At 40.7% G+C, this 6,846-nt stretch overlaps 1 protein-coding gene across 1 annotated transcript in view; it reads right to left on the reverse strand.

The window, feature by feature from the left end:
• NEDD4 (NEDD4 E3 ubiquitin protein ligase) overlaps positions 1-6,476 on the reverse strand; it is a 50,637-nt gene extending 44,161 nt beyond the window's left edge. Inside the window, exon 1 of the mRNA XM_005419666.2 lies at positions 6,457-6,476. The gene's annotated coding sequence lies outside the window, so the exon portion shown is untranslated. The remainder of the gene's footprint in view (positions 1-6,456) is intronic.
• Between the last annotated feature and the right edge of the window lie 370 nt (positions 6,477-6,846).

Here is a 6,846-nt window from a genome sequence, read left to right on the forward strand (position 1 = left end):
GTTGGATACTTGATTCTGGCACCCACTGGGAACAGATTCAAAATCAAAATTTCATGGTTTGAAAGGCAATTTTTGAACCTCATCCTCTTCATTCACCTTCGCTCTGGAGATGCTTATTTGCTCCTTCATAGCTATATACAAGAAACTGTGGATCAGTAACTCCTGTAGATTCACAGGCAGCTGCAACATGAGCGGTTTTGTAGTCCAAAAAATACACAGGCTGCAGCCTGTACCTTTACTCTTCCATATGACTACAGACACACTCAAGCTTGCCTTGCTACTCTTTCACACCACTGCCATGCTTCCAGTGGTTCTGGTGGCACAGGAGGGGACAGGCTCCTAGCCAGTAAACAGCAGCACACCAGCAATGCCTTGCAGCACTGCAGTTTATCTAAGAGACTGCTCCCTCAGCCCAATTTATCTCCTCAAGAGTCTCTTCCTGGATATAAATGCCTACCCAAGCTTCTAACATTAACCTGAACGGGTGAATCTGAATTTGTTCTGTCTGTACAGCTAAAGAAACTGAGCAGTCTCAGCTGCTTTGCACACACAGGGAGTTGTCCAGGTTTAGTGCCCTTGTACCCAGCTGCTCTGTAACACAGACATGCACACAACAGCCCTCAAAGGCAGCAGCTCTGGCGCAGCCTTGCACAGGGATTGTTTGTACAGATGGAACAAGGACCTTCAGCTTCTTTTGACAACTTCTGACTGCCAGCCATGCCAGAGGCTGGAGGCAGAAAAACAAACAAAAAAAAGAATACAATAATGTCAAAACTGAACTGTTAAGCTGTTCCCTCTGAGAATGTAAGTAATCCAATATGAATCGGGTAAAAACAGCGAATGGAAATAGAAGAAATATTGTTAAAACTACTGAATCTGCCAGGGAGTAGCTGTACACAGTCTGTATCAGTTAGGCTGCTCCCAACAAATTCAGGCTTAAATTGTTTTTAGGGGTTATATAGTATTTTAAAGCTTTGGGGTAGGGAATAAGGTTAAGACATACTACAGAAACTAAACTATTCAAAACGTCTTGGTCTGATTAAGTAAGACAAAACATCCTTTTCCGAGCTGAGTCAGCAAGATAGTTATCTTATTATCAACTTCCAGGTTTTATCATTACTTTATTGTTAATCATATTAGCATATTCTAAAGTACATGTTCAAGATGCTAGACAAAATAGCTGGGACTACTAAACCACACCATTTTCACCATCTCTAATAATGAATCTATTTACGAACAGATACTGTGTAACAAGGGATGAAATAGGTTTCTGAGCCAGTATGTTGACAATCAGTAACTTAAAGCTTTAAAGGCAATGCTTTCCAGCTTGTGATTCTGTGAACAGATAATAAAACAGAAATCTTTTTTATGTATGCCTTAAAATAGTTGTACAATGTGTTCTCAGAGTAGCAAAGCAAGTGTCAAACTAATAATGTGGCATTTGCAGAAGAAGACAGTTTCATTCCACAAAAGTCACTATGAAACTACCTATGTTCAATGAATATACATAAAGATGAGGCATTCTTGAACTGTTCATTTTGGACATGAAAACAGCACTTGGAAAGAAATTTCAACCTTATAAGGAGTTCAAAACTTGTTCACAACCTTCAGACTGGAATGGTCTTGCCTGGCTTGCAGTCATTTCCAGTCAATGATTACAAAGGACAGCTATTAACAAACTGTTCATCCTCACCTCCATCCTTTCCAAATTCACATGGTAGGAGAATAACACCAAAGACAACTGAGAGAATGAGTCCTGCCTTAGTGATAGAAGTCCAAGAGAGCAGAAAACAGAAGAAAAATATAAGCAGGAAGAAAGAGTGAGAAAAAAGATGCAGATGAAGAAATGGTGACATGTTGATGACTACAGCACAGATCAAGAAATGGTGACATGTTGATGACTACAGCCAAAGCCAGGATGGTTCATTTAATGTAAAACACAAAATGGTAGTATCTGCTGGACTACTAGATAGCTTTTTTTTTGAGGAAGCCAATATAAAAATGACTGAGTGGTCTAACAGGGAACACTTGGTAGTAAACAATTCCTCTAGGCAATAACATCCTGTTATTCTTTTGTTCCTGTTAGATAGCTCAAGAATCAACTACCACTGAAGCCAAGATAAGAGGACCAAAGCTGATTACAACAATAAAACAGTACAGCAGCATCAGCTTGAAGGATTCTGGCAATATCAGGAACTATGTATTAAAGCTTTCTTAAGATTCGTGTCATGTCTGCATATAGTTCCCATTTGAAAGAAAGTATTTCCCACAGAATGGGGAGCCTTAGGTGGAGAAAAGAACTTCCTGCAATAATCAGACTGCTCAAGTGAGGCAGCCACACGTGTTAGGTGACATCCAAATGATAGCAAGTCCTTCTTAGCGTCGTCACTTCATTTCACCAGGAGGTGGAAAATGGGAAGGAGACTTTCCCATCTGACCACTGCCTTCTCAAGCCAGAGAACACTGTCCCCTCTACAGTGATCAACAGAGCTGAACCATTTTTTAAAAAGAAATTATTACAAAACAAAGTTTTAGATTCACAAAGATTCCTATTACAAAACTACATTAATTGGTCTTTTAAACATAATGAAAGTCATTAACTTCCTCTTGCCAGTCTTAGTCTTTCAGTCTAAGATCAGTCTTAGTAATTCACTAGAAGAATTTAACTGTACCATGTGAGCATTTTGTGCTCATAAATACAAAAGTCTCATCCATTAAGAAATGCTGGCTGTTACTACAGATTGTATTTAACAGCTGCATTTGACTACAAATTAAAGAAGATATTCAAGACAACAGAAGTCCACTAATGGAGTTCCCAATTTGTCAACAGAATTTTAAAAAAATCCAAACCCCCCCAATCAACCACCAAACAATTTTTCACTATGTGCAACCCAGTATCCATAACAATCCCACTCAGTGTTTATTAGTTCCGTGTAAAAGGAAAGGCTTTAAAAAAACAACACAAAACAAACAGAGGGACATAAAATAGCTTCTGGAAACCACCCGATCTACACAAATTACACTGCTGTTCAAAAAAATGCAAGCCAACTCCAAACAAAATCAGGAAATTCTCAAGACTACAGGCCAGCAAGCTTCACTATTTCTACAAGTCTCAACTAACCCAGATATGTGGGATTCTAGGCCATGCCTTGCCATGGTAAAGTCCTTCACAGCCTAGAAAAGATTGAGAGCCTTTCTAAAGCCCAGGGACATGAATGTCTGTTTTTTTCTGTCTGAGTGCCTGTATAAGAACAGTCAGATATTGCATACACCTTGTACAGAGGCACTGGGGAGACCACAGGCTTTGAACAGGAACAGAAGCACTGGGCAGCTCCAGCTCAGGCACAAAGGAGCCAAACAACATTATTAGCTTTGTCAGAGGCAATCAAAAAGAAGATTAGTCCATGCCAGTCTCTGAAGTCATGTCTGAAATGTTTCTAGTCATCAGCATCACCTTCAAAAGACAGCAATACGGGAAGAGTTGTGGGGTAAGGTGTGCAGAAGCTAAGAAGACAAACCATGTATCCTGGACATTCAGCTCACCAACTACAAGCTAAATAACCATAAACAACCTACTCCAGCAGTAGGTCCTAAAGGAACAAAATAATATATCTAAAGCTTTCCAGAATGAAATACCATATGCCTGTGAGAAATCTTGGGCAACCTGCAGTAAACAAGAATGCTTGTTCTACACAGGACAGGTCTCGAGTGATTGAGCAAGCTGAAATGGCAAATGCATGCAAGTAGGAAGTGCATTTTTCCCGTGAGAAGTTCCCATTTCTAGTTTCATCCCTGAAAGCAACCCCACATAATAGATACTACAGATCTAAAAACCTATCTAACTTAGAATGTCATCTGGGCAACATAAAAAGAGCCAAACAAAATCAGAAGTCTTTGATTCAGGCTGGAAGTGTAGGAACTCTGACATACAGACATCTGTACAATAAACTATCAAAGTCACGTATATAGACAATCAGCGTTGTTTTATTGAATGCCATTCCAAAGCCCTACAGTGCAAGCAGGTATTATAATAGAAAACAGAAATAGATACCAGACAATTCTCTAAAAACTACATTTTTAACACAGCAAACCACTGGAAAAAATTTAATTCCTTCTGTAACCAAAGAAATAACAGCGCATTAGCTAAGATAGCAACAACTCTTCCTTCCATCTTTGAAAGAGCATTCCACAATGACTGTTAGAAAATACTGTACTTAGTACTGCAGTCAATTGTCACAAAAATATATTCTATGGAAGTTAATATCTTGTTAGAAAATGCTTGATCAAAGTGATGAACCTACAGAAATCCAAGTCTTAACGACTTGAAAGTTTTGTATGAGAAAGCCCCCCTTCCAAAACCCTGCTGTGACAAAGAACAGCAGCAGCAGCTGTGTCAGCCTGCACCTGTGGGTGTGAACATCACCTGCCCTGCACTCAGAGGAAGATGTACCCCGAGCAGGGCAGGGCAGGGCAGGCAGGGCTCGCCCAGCACGGGCACGCCTCAGGCTGCAGCAGGGAATGCTCCTCCAGGGCTCCAAGGAGCCTGCGGCACAGAGCGCTGCGAGAGGATTGGACCTGCTGGGAAGGAGGAAGTACATTTTATCGCATTCCTTTCCCCTTTAAAAAAAGTTACTAGGGTGATAAAAAGCAACATGTTGTTCTTATTTCTATCCCATTTGAGATCTACTTTTCTACTGCTAAGACCTTGCTCTGAATACAGAACTATTGCTTTTTCCACATTGACCTTACTGGTGCTCATTATTTCAATACTCAACTAAGCCATAAGTCCTGTGGGTGACAGGATACTTTTACAGAAGAAAAACGGAACCAGAGAAACTAAGGAAAACTGTACCTGCTAGATTCAGGCACTGCAACTCAGATACCTACATACAGCATATACACAAACCCACTGTATACACAATAACCTCAATTTCACCTTCTTTTTTATCCCAGCTTCTTTCTGCGCCAGCAACATCATATTAGCAGTCCTTTATTGAGCCCAAGTGATTAATATGCCATTAACAAAGATACCTGTCATAAATGCCTAACCTGAGTTGTGATGGAATCCACACTAATACTGCATTCAACAGCCTCAGCAATTACACCAGCTTCTCCTCACCTGCCTTCCTGAATGGCTATTTATTTATAATCATTATATTTACCATAGGATCATCTCCAAAAGCTGTAACAAGAGGTTTTGCAGTTAACATTGCTTTCTTTTCTTAGACAATTCTGATTTACACCCAAAGCAAATCCATCTTGCAGAACAGGCCCCAGAGCAGCCCTGGGAAAGCAGCAGTGTGCAGACAAACTATGACAAGACTGCAAAACAATGTGGGGGGACAACAGAAAAGTCCTTGATGATACTTTCAATATGACTTGGGTTTCTGACCGTGTTTTTCTTGTGCTTTTATGTACACAATCTTCCAGACTCTCTGTGAAGACAAAAGAATTTTCCATTCTTGTATCCTAGGCAAGGGCAGCTAGCAGAGCAGTTTTCTTGTGACCCTAAGATCATTCGTTTTGTCATTTGTGTATGCAGAATCTCATAAACTATGGAGATAACTGAGCAAGCTCTTTACACACAAATCAGTATGTACTCACTGAATATTAAAGTCTCTGAGCATAAACAAACTGCACTCTTCACATATGTCACTTGAAAAAGTTTGGCTAAGTTTTGAATTACAGAAGAAGTTAGATCTAATGGATTTTGTACATGCTTTTTCCCCCCTTCCCCCAGTTCCAAAGGAACATATTTATGCTCAAAAAGATTGAGGGAAGATCAGAATTGTTAAATTTTAAGCAGATTTCAAAACATGTTCACCATAGCTATAGAGGTTACAAAGCAGCTAAACTGAACAAAGCTTAGCAATGTAAAAGTAGAGAGCCTAAGGCATGGAATCTTTTAGTACAGCTACATAGCCTCAGAAAGTTACTAGCAAATGAAAACAGGATCTTGCAATAGGAAGTGTTATGCAACCCTTGCAGTATGGAGTGCTAATTTTGTATTAAAAATCCTAGGTAATTCAAATATAAAGAAAAAAAAAGTCATTCAAGAGCTTTTTAAGTTACTTCTCCAGAAAAAAAGCAAAACTTGAGAAAGAGAGCTATGCTAACAAGAAAAGGAGAAGTATTTTAGAGCTTTAACAAACCGAATTCCTATTATGGATGCAACAAGTACGCATCGACAAAGAGTTCATCACTGCCTGAACACAAAAAAAGAACTGATCAAAGACAATCTTGGTAAAATATCCTGTTGGCTCAAAGACAACACCACTGACATTTCACACAGGTCACCAAACAGCTTTCAGAGGTACTGCTTTTAGTCTTCCTGCATCTGCAATCGAAAAAAAAAAACCTGATTTTCCTTCTTCTTGATAAAGTTCCATAATATTCCGGCCCACGCACAAGCCTCGGTTACAATGCAACAGCCACCCCCACCTGTCTGCCACTTACAGCCAGTAACAGGTACAGCCCCAGCCACCTTCCAAAGTTTCACGTGCTCAGGAACTACGACCTGAGGACAGAGGCCACTGCAGGAGTCACTTTCAGTCACCCACGGGTTTATTGCAAAAAACACCGACACGCAGACAGGTTTTCACACTCCCGCTAATGGCAATGCTGGGATGAGCCCCATGGCTCAGGCATCGCTCTAATCCACGCACGGCTCCTGTCACACCGCCTGTGACAAAGCCCGGAACAAAGGCGCGATTCTCCGGTACCGGGAAGAGAGCGGGGGGAGAAGAAATCCCGCTTCACTCCGTCACGAGGAAGTTGCGAGCGCACCCGGACCCCCCCGTCCATAGAGGAGGCTCCAAAGCTTCCAATGGGAGAAGACAGGAATGC

This window comes from Geospiza fortis, unplaced genomic scaffold (genome assembly GCF_000277835.1).
Source record: "Geospiza fortis unplaced genomic scaffold, GeoFor_1.0 scaffold171, whole genome shotgun sequence".
Taxonomy (NCBI): Eukaryota; Metazoa; Chordata; class Aves; order Passeriformes; family Thraupidae; genus Geospiza; species Geospiza fortis.